The following is a 12,928-nucleotide window of genomic DNA, read 5'->3' on the forward strand; positions in this document are numbered from 1 at the left end:
TCATACACATAAAATTAAATTAAATAAATTGGGAAAAAGTGGCTCCTGCCTGTGGTAACACCTGCCTTTAATCCCAGCACTTGGGAGGCAAACGAGGTTGAGGCCAGTCTACAGAGTGAGCACCAGGCCAGTTAGAGATACACAGTGAGACCCTGTCTCAAAAAAATAAAAATAAAATAAAAACCAAACAAAGGCTCCTCAAAAATGACCACTACATATTGTTGCAGGTAAAATGTTTTTGACAGAGGCACGTTCTTCACCTTGAAAATCATGTTCTAATCCAACATATAGACAGATAATTGAGGCTCTAAAATACCAAGTTACAATTACTTTAACAAGGGAAAATTTTAAGATCAATGTTACCAAGAGCCACTAGTATATTCATTAGGGAAAAGAATTTAATGAAGGATCCATGGGGCATCTAATTGCAAGCAATTTCACTCCTTGGTGAATCTTCTAAGGTAAATTAGTTTCGAGATGGGCCCATACGTAAATGAGTGATGGAAATGGAGGAAGATTTTGGCCAATTTTAATGGTGGCTGGCACTTTTAGCCTATAGTGTATGATTTTTATAATAGGATGAATGCATCAAAAGTATCCAAAATAGGCTTCAAATCATTAGCATAGACACCAAAAGGAAGTGGGCTTGAAATTCAGAGTTTGAAGATGAAATAATGAGATATTCTAATTCAGTGCTCTATTGGAAACCTACAGACAAACATCTAAAGAGATTTATGTCTTTTAAAGGTACATGCAAATTATTAGGAGACTGCTTTTTGTTCTCCATGGAAATAGCAGGATTCAGGTTATTGGTGCAGAATTAAGGTGGTTTAAATGGTGTGACACTATAAGTGAATTAGAATTTAGAGCTTGATTAGATTAGAGGATGGGGAGCAAGAAGGGAGAGAGGACTGATCTTTATCCTGGAAACAACTAGTGACTGATGCTAGGTAGCATCAGTAAGAAGGAAAGCAGAAATAATGTGTAGGGGCTGAGGATGGATTCAGTAGCCAATGGAATGCTAACCGGAAAAGAAACGGCAAGAAAATGTTTTGGGAGTCCAAGGACAGAAAAGGAGATCCTTACACTGAGTTTCTCCCTTCCCCGTGTTTTATTTAATTTCAAATACAAAGCAGTCAACACCCACCGCCCCTCCCACTATATTCCACTACTGGCATTTTGTGATACTTACTTTATTGTGTATTTCTTACCTCCATTTGTTACAGTAGCCAAAAGCCCAAAGAGAAATCTGGTCAAGAGAATAAAATCTCTAGCCTGGATGAAGAAGATCCAACTTTCCAGTCAATCTTCTGGTCACAAGAACACCTCCAGGAAGGCGAGTCCAACTTAAACCATGCTAAAGAGATGAGTGGACTACCTAGTGCATTAGTGAAATTTTCCTGCCTGAGATCCCCACCCCTTAGTACAGTGCTTAAGACCCAGCTTTTTGTAATTCTGCCTGTTTTGGGTAACCTCTCCTTTCCTTCTTTATTTCTTTATTATTATTTATTTATTTATTTATTTTTAATCTATATGAGTGTTATGCCTGCAGTTTTGTAAGTGCACTGTGGTTGTGTAATGCTTATGAAGGCCAGAAGAGAGTATCAGATCCCCTGAAACTGGAGTTAAAGATGGTTGTTAGCTGCCATGTGGGTGCTGGGATTTGAACCTGAGCAAGAACAGTCAGTGCTCTTAGCCTCTGAGCCATCTCTCCAGCCCTCTCCTTTCCTTCTGAATAGCTCTTTTCTAAGCATGTTCTCCCTAGTGCTCTGGAGTACCCCAACCTCTTGGATTTTCTTACATTTTCTCTACAGCTCCCTACCGCTCCCTTCCTTGTGGCTGCTAGTGCACCATGCATCTGACCTTCATGCTGGCTCTAAACCAGCATGGCTTTATGGTCTTTTTTTCTTCCTCTAGAAGAAAATTTGAAGTTTAGATACCACTGAGATTTACAGCTTACCTGTCCTGAGGATTTTTCTTTAAATTCTAATAAAGTTGTCCTAAAGCTTCCATTTGAGTCCTTCTTAAATTCTTTTATAAGTGAAACTAGAAACCCTGAAAGAGGACCGCATTCCCCTGCATCGCTTCCATTAATCCACCTATCTTCAATCATGTGTCTGAAAATACATGGCAGAGAGAAGGAAGCTTTAGACCAAAGGTAAAAAAATACAAGATGCTAGGGCAACCCAAAGCATTAGGGAAAGCATGCTTAGAAAAGGGATATGAGCGGGGCTGGAGAGATGGCCCAGCGGTTAAGAGCACTGGCTGCTCTTGTAGAGGACCTGGGTTTGATTCCCAACACCCACATGGCAGCTTACAGTTGTCTGTTACTCTAGTTCCAGTTCCAGGGGATCTGAAGGCCTCCTCTGACCTCCGCAGGCACTGCACGACACAGGTGCACCTACCTACATGCAAGCAATACACTCATACACATAAAATAAAAATAATTTAAAAAAGGAAAAGAAAAGGGATATGAAGAAGAAAAGGAGAAATTATGCTTTTCTGAAGAATTCCCGGTCCACAAAGGTGGGGGGGGCAGTATTCCAAGTAAGAAGAGTTCCCTATCTCAGTAATGTACTCCACCCGTCTTTTGGCATGCCTTAAGGTGAACCCGCCTTCCTAGGGCTTGTCCTATGACCAGGGGATTGACCTGCAAAAATTGGAAAGTTAAGGTTCCAACCAGGCCAGGAGTTCTTATTTTTGACCAGTTAATCTCATGGGACTTTTTGCTACCTTAGCAAGGAATGTAATCTGTCTTGGGTCACTTAAAAGGTTATCAGGGAAATGCAAGAGTTCAGCTTTTGATTTTGATAAGAATTATTTTAACAAATTTTACTAATGATGACAGTATATGTTCTAAGTGAGAAGAGAGGAGGGGAAAAAAATAAAAGAAGATAAAAATCACTTGTCTCACTATGTAGTATATTGTTAAAACTTTGAACAAAAGAAATTGTGGAGTTTCTTTGAGAAAAGAACCATTCATGAGTCAGGCAGCATTTGGAGCCAGAACAGGTTCAGCACGCTCACCTGTCTCTGCATTTGTGGTGAGCTTGCAGAGGCTGAGCACAGATGCACTGTAGGACTGCACCTGACTGCCTATAGATAGTCACCTGCCTTATTTGGGTATGATGTAATGCAGCCTTTGTTTTACCTGGGTCTGGACTGATGGGAGGTCCCTTGTTATATAATCAGTTGCCTCCAAGTGACTGGGGCTTTTTTGAAAAATCAAGTCAGCTACCAGAAATATTTGCAAGTTACAATTTTATGTGCTTTCCAAACAGATCTAAATATAAAAACAGGGGCTGGAGAGATGGCTCAGCAGTTAAGAGCACTGGCTGCTCTTTGCAAAAACCCAGATTTGATACCTAGCAACCACATGGCAGCTAAAAACTGTCTGTAACTCCAATTCCAGGGGAAGCCAACGCCCTTTTCTTACCTCTGTGGGCATTGCGTGACAGGGGTGCACTTAACATACATGCAGGGAATACACTCATACACATAAAATAAAAATAAAATATTTAAATATAAAAGCAATTTTATGTTAGTGACCTTATTTTGCTCTAGCAATATATGTTGCAAAGTGTGTATATATATATAATGTATATATGAAACTACATACATTTTGCTAATAAAATTGGTGTCTGACCTCACAACTATCACCACTAGACTCCAGAACTTTTCATTATCCTACAAAGAAGCTCTATATTCATCAACAGTCACCCACCATGCCACTCTGCTCCCAGCTCTGTGAACAACCTATACTCTGTGGATTTGCCTACTTGGGACATTTTGTACAAACAGAATCATTCAGGATGTGACTTCTGTGTCTGCCTTCTTTTGCTTAGTATAATATTTTATACTAAGGTTATGTTAACATAAGGTCCATTCATGTTGTGACATATATCCATTTCTCCCGTGTGTGTGTGTGTGTGTGTGTGTGTGTGCGTGCGCGCGCGCACTAGGGATCTAACCCAGGATCTCATATATGCTAGGCAAGCACTCCGCCACTGAACTTTATCCCCAGCCCCATGTATTTTTTTCTGAGGAACTGCCAAACTATTTTCCAAACTGGCTGTATCCATTAGACATTCTCTCCAATAATCTATATGGCTATTGGAACCCTCCCAGGCCTTGTTTGTTATCTATCTTGATAACTATACCCATCTCAGTGGATGTCCCATTCTGATTTTAATGTGTACTTCTCTAAACACTAATAGAGCTGAGTATCTTTTCACATGCTTACTAGCTATTCATGTATTCTTTTTAAAAATGTCTATTCAAATTCCTCATTTTTAAAGTTGGAGTTGATCATTTTTTACATTTTATTTATTTATTTTGGGAGATGGAGGGGGCCCATATGCCACTGCACACATGTAGGGGTCCTAGAATAACTTACGGGAGTTGGTTCTCTCCTTCCACTCTGTGGGTCTTGGGGGAATCAAACTCAGGTCATCAAGCTTGTTGGCAGGTGCCTTTACCTGCTGGGCCATCTCGTCAGCCCTTTTTATTGTGGAGTTTAAGGAATTTTTAAATATAGATTGTTTCTGACTTATGATGATGCTTAAGTTTAATAATTTCAACTTTATGATGCTATGAAAGCAATATGCATTTGTTATAAGCCATAGTGAATTTTGATCTTCCACCTAAGTAATCAGTGTAACTACAGTTCTCTCCCAATTTCTGTCTTCCTATTACTGAGCAGCAATGGTGAACCATCCTCCTAGGAAGCCGTAATTCTCTACAGTGTAATGTGTAGCTCCAGTGTTCAGTAGGTTAGGTAATAGTGAATGCATTTTTGACTAACAAGGAGTTTATTAGGATGTAACCACACTGGAAGTCAAAGAGCAGCCATGTGCTCTGTGTGTCCATCTCTCTCTCTCTATGTGTGTGTGTGTGTGTGTGTTTAAAAAGTCCCCTGTCACAATTGCAATTATTTTCCTCCATCCTGTGGAGCTATCTTTCACTTTCTTGGTGATTTTCTTGGAAGTACTAAAATTTTTATTCTGATGAAACTCAATTTATCTATTTAGCTAATATGGCTTTTATCTTTGGTGTCATGTGTAGCTTTAATGTGCTCACACATGATATGCAGAATGGCTCTAACTCCTTTTAAAAATCCCACTTAACCCCTACCTGCCCTCACTATTTATTCTGTCTAAATGCTTATACATACTTGGGTTTGATTTAGGGTCGCTGTTGAATCTTTGTTAGTTTTTCTCAAGGTGACCCCTAAGTGTAACATTCAAAAGAAAAGTGACAAGTGATACCTATGGTTTGGGGTTTTGTTTTTGGGGTTTTTTTGTTTTTGTTTTTGTTTTTGTTTTTTTGGTCTTTTTGAGACAGGGTCTCCCTGTAGCACCAGCTGTCCTGGAACTCACTATGTAGACCAGGCTGGCCTTGAACTCACAGAGATCCGCCTGCCTCTGCCTCCCGAGTTCTGGGATTAAAGGCGTGCGCCACCATGCCCGGCAATACCTACAGTTTTTACCTGCCTCTCCTTTATGTAAACAGGTGTCTTGTACTCCAAAGCATCCAGTCAATGTTTATAGAATTAAACTAAGTTGGAAACTGGTGAGAAAAGTGTGACTAGTCACACAGTTGCAGACACTGTGATCCAGCCTTGTTCACACTGTTTCCAATTCTGCTGAAGTCATCCCTGCTTTGCACAGAAGGGCTCTTTTTTATACATTTACAATACTATCCTGGTCATCGTTAGTTTTCTTTATCAAATACTTCAAGGTCTTTCTACTTTCAGACTCTCTTGTGGTTAAGGGAGACCTTATGGGTAGTCCTAGCACATGCATTGTGAGTGGCTGTCTAGATCGATGCCCTGGAATTTTCTTTTCCACCAGTGAACTTCAGAATGATGATGCTCGAGTCCCTGAGTGATTAATGGTGACTAAGTTTTGCAGAGTTCTTCTGCTAACCTACTAGATAGGTAGTAGGAATTGCCGTCTTAAGCCACTCAAATTTGGGGCAGAATGTTAATAAAGCATGGATAAACCTGGGTCTGTGCCTGCTGGGCTGGTGTTCTACCACTGAGCTATACTCCCAGACCAACTCAGCAGTTTCCTTAAATGAAAAGTAAAGGAAGAGTTTCAGGTCAAGCATGCAGGTGCTGGGCATGGAAGTGAGTTCGCATTGCGTCCTCACTCTTCTTGTGGGATATCAACTTCAGCTACATGTTAGTTTACTAGTTCTATGTAAAAGTGGAATGTTCCTGAAATGCTACAGTATCCCCAAAACGGAATGTCTGAGAAAGTACTATAAAAAACCTAAAACAAACATTTAATGACATGAATAAGTCACATTTTAAGAGAAAGGCTGGGGGATATCTCTCAGTTATACAGTACTTGTCTCTGAGTTCCATCCCCAGCACCAAAAGCAATTTGTAGAGAAAACCACCAGATTTCTACATTGCCCAGAAAGGAAATATGAAGGTTAGAGACAGTGGCACATGCCTGTAATGCCTCCATGCCCCACCCCCAAATAAGTGAAGGCTAGAGATATATGTCCCTTGGTGGCAGTGCCTGGGTTCAAACACAAATGTGAGTGTGATTAAACAAATTCAGTATTTACCATTTTCAATCTATTTCATAATCTATTATGTTTCTGTTTAGTAGATATTTATAAAACTTTGACAACTATGGGGTTCCATTCTCCAGAACTACAAGGCCTCGCCAAATTGGCATATACTTTAAAAGTAATAATACCTTTCAAGTACATTTTTTTTTTCATGAATTGATCATTTGGCAAGTTGTTGTCCTGCCCTACAGTCTTTATACTCATGACTTAGATGAAACTAAAGAAAAAGAAAGGATTCATGTCATGAATCGAAGCAGTCATATGCATACTTTTAAACAATCTGTGTACATGGTTGATTAGAATTTCAACATTTCTACAAGAAACAATTTAGCTAAATGTTTCAAAGGAAATAATAGTTTTAAAGTGTATCCATTTTAACTCTGGCTGGGTCAGAACCTCCAGGTATGACGGTACCTTCACCAGAAAGAGATCACATATTTTGAGGCATAATAAATTGCTACTACAGAGTAAGTACTAGTAAGAATTAATACTACTATGAAGTTTGAAATTAAATTATCAGCTAAATTGTACTTCCATCATTGAAATGTGGGACTTAAGAATATTAATTGAAAGATCACTTTTTTAAATCATGTAATATGTTTATGAAAACCCTCAGTTTCCAAACACAAATATAATTTCAAAGTAAGTCTGATCAATATGTTGAATACACATTTTATCAAATGTCTGTGCCACATCATTGAGTAAAGAAAAAGAAAAACAGTACTAAAATATTTACATGCAGATCAATTGCTATCATTGTTTGGAATCTTCCGCTTTCAATTTCATCGCACACCACACACACACACACACACACACACACACACACACACACAGAGCCCATTTAAGGCACTCATGTCATTTTCCCTTCAAAAGCCCTTGTATAGCTCTGTCATGGGTTTTATCAGGCTATTACATTTCTCTAAAGGATGGTACTATCCATTATACTACAATTTTTGAAGGCAACAAAATATCTTATTTTCTATTTTCAAGACCTCACAGAAGAAAATTAATATTTTTAATTAATTAATCTAATGAAGTTCTCAGTGTACCACTATTTTTGTAAAATTAAAAAATAGAAATAAATAGAAGTTATGCTAACTGGAAACAAAGAGGTAAAATTGTCTCTTTCTGATCATATAATTGCATACCTAGAAAACCTAAGAAATTCAATTAAAAATTATTATAAACAATACTTTAATTATATAAAAATGTTTAGAAATCAATCTTTTTCTGTATAAACAAGAACATATAATAACTACCTTGTCCAACAGTAGCCACTAGACAAATGTAGCTATTTAAATGCATTAGAATTAAACGAAATTTAAAATTTGGTTGACTAGTGATATTCTGAGACTTCTAAGTAAAGGAGTGCATCAAGAATGGAACAGGATATTCTCTGCACTCTCCCAATACCCTGGTGTATAGTTGGTCATTGGTATCCATGGGTTCTACATTTATGTATTTAATCAACCAAAGATCAAAATTCTAGAAAGGACAATTGCATAGGTTTTGAACATGTGCAGACTATTTTCCTCATTAGTCTCTAAACAATATAACTGTTTATTTAACATCTACATTGTATATTAGGCATTCTAAGTAACATAGAGGTAATGCAAAGTTTACAGGAGGATGTATGGAGGTTATATACAAATATGAAGCCATTTCATATGAGGGACTTGACCATAATTCTGGTATTTGTGGAGGTCCTAAGCCCAATCCCCTATGGGCACTGAGGGACAGCTCTAGACACACTATCAGCAGCTAACACTATAAGATCCTGTTAACCCTTGGAGCCCACCCCCCCCCTTTTTTTTTTTTTTTTTTTTTTTGCTTTGAAGTGTCTAACCTCAAACTGAGCAATCCTTAGCACAAACCACATCACATTTGCCAGTAGGAATGGAATTGTCTACCTCAATCATTTACTCTGACATTTTAAACAATTTAGATCTTTAGAAGGCAGAGTGAATTCTTCTGGGCACTAATATGATGTTCTTGAAACCTGAAAAAATTATTAGATCAAGCTTATTATCTGTCAAAGAGGAGCCTAGAAAACCATTGTGTCAAAAAAATCTGCCAAGTAACTCAATTTAACCTTTAAACTATATTTTTACTTTTACTTTCCCCTTTCTCCTTTCGTGTGTTTTTTTGGAGAGGGTTTTTCCTGTTAGTCCAGAGTTAAATTCATTCACTGTGTAGCTGAGGATGACATTGGACTCATGATCATCTTGCCTCTACCTCCCAAGTGCTGTGATTCAGGCATGTGTCACCACACCTGGCACATTCAATTTTTTTTTCCTTTTATCAAAGCAGTTGCTCGAAAATTAGACAACTTGGTAAGGTACTTGCTGCAAAGACATGAAGATCTGAGTTTATGTCCCCAGCAACTGCATAAATGTTGGGCCAGTGTTGGGGGTGGGCAGGGAAGGGGGAAAGGCAGATCCCTGGAGCTCACTGGCCAGCCAGTCTAGCCAAATTGAGAGCTCTAAGTTCAGTGAAACACCTTGTCTCAAAACACAAGATAGAAAACAACTGAAGAAGACATCAACTTCTGGCTTCCACAGCAAGTGAACACATAGGCATGCACACACACGTACACATATATACACCATATGTATACCTCACAAGGAAAAAAATTCTAGACAACCAACTGAAATATGAAAGTGCTCTAATATTAATTGAATTTATCATATATAGGGGTCTGGAGAGATCACTCAGTGTTTAAGAGCACTGGCTGCTCTTGCAGAGGACCCAAGTTTGGTTCCTAGCACCCACATGGTGGCTAATAACCATTTGTAACTCCAGTTCCAGGGAACCTCCTCTGGCCTCAGCAAGCATTGCATGCCGATGGTGCACTCACATACATGCAGGCAAAACACTCATACACATAAAATAAATAAAAAGATTAACTTTATTATACACACAGGCACACATATTTTGCCTGTAGAACAGCCCTTTGTGTCCTGGTTTCCACATCACCAAATGGGGATAATAGCATTTTCTGTACTGATGCTAGTAAATTATTATGAGAACTGAAGTTGTGAAGTTAATTTAAAGGATGTCAGGCAAGGCTGGCAAGATGGCTCAGTGGGCAAAGCGCTTACCGCAAATGCTTGATGACCTGAGTTCAGCCCTTGGAACCTATGGTAGAAGGAGACAACTGACTCCCTAAATTTGTTCTTGGACCTCCATCTCTACACTGTGGTATGTGTACATGGACACTTAAACACACACATCATTCATACACAAATACTAATAAATGGATATACAAAATGAAAGATTGCAGGCAATTTTTAATCGATTACTAGAATGCTTTTTAAAACGTGAATAAAACTTTATTAAAGTTTTATTAAAGCATGGAGGTATGTCCCTGTAGTCTCAGCTGCCTAGGAGGCTGAGGCAGCTGGATTTCGAATTCAAGACTAGACTAAACAATACAACTAAACCCATCTTTTTAAAAAAAAAATTAAAATCTGCAATGACAGAGGCTGGACAGGTGGTTTAATTTGCTCAGCTATTCCTGTTTGTTTTCACTTCGTCACAAGCACTACTTTTGTCTACTCACCAAGAAATCAAATTTCTAAAAGTAATTTTTGTAATTACAGCACTGGGTTGGCTGAAGCAGGATTGCCTGCCATGAGTTTAAGGACAGCTTGGTAGCTTGCTAGCCTGGGCTACGGTATGAGACCTGCCTCAGAAAAAAAATTCTTCAATAATTTTTAATGATAAAAGCATTGTGTATCTAAAGTGTTTTATTTTGTTTGGGACAGGGTCTTGCTTTGTAGCCCAGCCTGGCTTAGAATTTGAAATCTTCTTGCTACTAGTCTGGAATAATATGTGGGCCACCATACCTGGCTGTTTACTAGTCTGGAGCCCTGGAATAACAGGTGTGTGCCACCACACCTGGCTGTACCTAGTTTTTACATTTTCATATTCCAGGACAGGAAACTAAATACCAGTGCTGGCCACCCGGCAACTTAATTGTCAAAAAAAGAAAAAGGTTCACATGTTAACTGTTTTGTAAAGGACTAAATGCTTAATATGTGGGAACAGTCCTTAGGTTATAATATATGCTGAATAGTTTTGTACATGAATCCAGAATGAGCTGGGTGTGGTGGCACACGCCTTTAATCCCAGCACTTGGGAGGCAGAGGCAGGAGGATCTCTGTGGGTTTGAGGCCAGCCTGGTCTATGTAGCAAGTTCCAGGTCAGCTGGGGCTACAGGGAGACCCTGTCTCAAAAAGACCAAAAAAAAAAAAAAAAGAAAAAAGAATCCAGAATGGATACTTATCTTTGAAATATACACGTACTTTCTATTTTCTATATTTATAACTTTGCAAGTGCTTTGTTTGGGTGTATAAAATCTATATTTCATGATGGGAGAGATAGCTCAACAGTTAAGAGTACTGGCTGTTCTTGCAGAGGACCCAGGTTCATTTCCCAGCACCCACAGGACAGCTAGCAACTGCCTATAATGCCAGTTCGCCCTCTTCTGGCCTCCACAGGTATTGCATGCTTCCTTGTCATATAAAAACAGGATTTTCATTTGTACACTCAACCACATCCACACACTACACAGTATACATACTCCTTTCTTCTTCCAATGTAGCAAAATATATGGTTAGATAAGCAAGTGTTCATGTCATTACATGCATGAGAGCTGGAGGCTGGGATGAATGAACTGTGTTATAAGCATGCAGGGGGTGGTGGATGGAGGCACTCAGATTCCTCTTTTATAGTTTGTTTGGGTTTTAAAATATATCTTATTTATTAGTTTTTAAAATATTTTTTATTTATTTTTTTATTTTATGTGTATGAGTGTATTGCCTGTGTATATGTGAATGCACCCATGTTGTGCAATGCTGAGTTCAGAAGAGGGCTTCAGAGTCCCCTGGAACTGTAGTTAAGAATGGTTTGTAACTGCCATGTGGGTGCTGGGAATCGAACCCGGGTCCTCTGCAAAAGCAGTCTGTGCTCTTAACCACTGAGCCATCTCTCCTGTCCCTATTATTTTTATTTTATGTGTATGAGTGTTATGCATGCATGTAGGTAAATGTACCCTTGTAGTACAACGCCCATGGAAGTCAGAAGAGGCTGTCGGATCCCCTGGAACTGGAGTTACGGACAGCTGTTAGCTGACATGTGGGTGCTGGGATTCAAACCCGGGTCTTCTGCAAGAACAGCCAGTATTCTTAACTGCTGAGCTATCTCTGCAGCTCTTGTTTGGGTTTGTTGTTGTTGTTGTTGTTGTTGTTGTTGTTTTTGTTAACTGCCTCACTATGTAGCTCAGGCTAATCTAGAACTTATTATATAGCCCAAGCTGGCCTGGACCTTGATATGTAGCCCAGGTTGGCTTGACCTCTGATCCTCCTGCATTAGCCTCTCAAGTGCTGTAATTATAGGTGTATACAACCACACCTGACCCTCTTGGATGCAGACCGGCCCCTCAGCTACTGAAGTGCTTGCTGGTACACAAGTCTCCACTGTTTAACCCGCTTCAGAATTACTTCAGCTTCAGAGAGTTGCCTCACCCATGGTCAAGACCAACTCCCAGAGCATTCATGATTCAGTAAATGTTCAACTCCTAGGGGCAGGAGGCGGTTATAGTAGGTCTCTTAGGGTAACTGCATAGTGTTGAAGGGCCAGTCCCTCTTTAGCACTCATGAGGAACCTGTGAGGGTCTTTATCCCAGGCAGGTTCCCCCTCGGCCCCATCCTGCTTCCTTGCCTCACTTCCTTCCCACAGAACCGATCTCAAGCGAGATACCTAGTCAGCCTCTGGCTGCCTATCTCTGTCTCTGAGTCTGCTTGTTCAGGAACCCAACCAGAGCAGTCTGCTACTAGAAATGAATCGCAACACAAGAATGGGACTTTGGAGCTGTGACCTGTGCCACGTGCTTGGTGATGGAATGGATTCCTGGAGGTAGGACACGGCGCAAAGCAACCCAGCAACTGTGAAAAACTTGCTCTGGCGGTATTACAGCCCTCGCCGGGGCATTGTGTCAAGCCCTTGGACAATGCAGGAGAAATTATAACTATAATAACGGAGGTACTGCTGTGTTCAACTCATTCCTTGGGAAAAGGTAATGCAGGACTAAGAGGTGTGAAAGCCACAAGACCTCATTGGTTGCATGTACTGAATCTTTACTCTCTTATAGCAGATATACAGAGAAAACAGAGTGCCAACCTCAAAGCTGATTAGGAGAATAGCGTCATAAAAGGTTAATCAGCATAAAAATTTGCTCCTTAATAATTAGAAGATGTGAAAAACATTACCATTGAAATCTACCTGATGACTTTATATCCATGATCAGATGCCAAGGAGCCCAGAAAGTAACCAACTGTCA

The sequence above is a fragment of the Nannospalax galili genome, unplaced genomic scaffold, assembly GCF_000622305.1.
Source record: "Nannospalax galili isolate Female #2095 unplaced genomic scaffold, S.galili_v1.0 scaffold324, whole genome shotgun sequence".
In the NCBI taxonomy this organism is placed as follows: Eukaryota; Metazoa; Chordata; class Mammalia; order Rodentia; family Spalacidae; genus Nannospalax; species Nannospalax galili.